At 72.2% G+C, this 559-nt stretch overlaps 1 protein-coding gene across 5 annotated transcripts in view; it reads right to left on the bottom strand.

Annotated features, from left to right (window-relative positions):
• OSBPL6 (oxysterol binding protein like 6) overlaps window positions 1–129 on the bottom strand; it is a 211,224-nt gene extending 211,095 nt beyond the window's left edge. For all 5 annotated transcript variants that reach the window (XM_077776286.1, XM_077776285.1, XM_077776288.1 and 2 more), the window contains exon 1: window positions 64–129. The gene's annotated coding sequence lies outside the window, so the exon portion shown is untranslated. The remainder of the gene's footprint in view (window positions 1–63) is intronic.
• Between the last annotated feature and the right edge of the window lie 430 nt (window positions 130–559).

Below are 559 nucleotides of genomic sequence, written 5' to 3'. Positions count from 1 at the left end.
CCGGGCCGCGGTGCGGGCACCGCTGTGTCGGCTCCCGGGGTCCCCCTGCGCCAGGACACCTACCTGGAAGGCGAGCAGCGGCGCCACCGATTCTGCGCCGGCGGCGGCGGCGGGAGGCGGCTCCGGCAGNATCAGCCGGTACCCTTCCCTGCACCGTCTGCATTGCTTCGGGCTGGGCTCGCAGAGCTTCCGACGCGCGGGATGCCACTGCCGCGCCTCACCCCTTGCCCGGCCCCCTGGGGACCTCTGGGGGCCAAGAGATAACCGGGGCGGAGACCCTGGCCGGGTATCTCCGGGCCTGAGAGCCAACAGAAGCGTCCTCGGCCGCCCAGGCCAGCGGAGGCGGGTCCTCCGCAGTTCCCTAGGGCTGACCCCGTAGGGCCTCGGCGCCGGTGGCCTGGAGCGCAGCCTCTCCGAGCGCCTGGGGAGAACTGATCAGAAAGAAACGGCAGCCCGGCGGCCTCCCCGGAGGCGCTGCACAGCCGGGGTCTCCAGCGGACGTTCAGGCTGGTCAGTAAACACACAGGAATGTTGTGTGCCCGCCCGCCCCCCACTTCAC

This window comes from Crocuta crocuta, unplaced genomic scaffold (assembly GCF_008692635.1).
Source record: "Crocuta crocuta isolate KB4526 unplaced genomic scaffold, BGI_CrCroc_1.0 scaffold17, whole genome shotgun sequence".
Lineage (NCBI taxonomy): Eukaryota > Metazoa > Chordata > Mammalia > Carnivora > Hyaenidae > Crocuta > Crocuta crocuta.
Note: the sequence above shows the minus strand (reverse complement) of the source record. Positions and strands in the feature narration are given on the sequence as shown.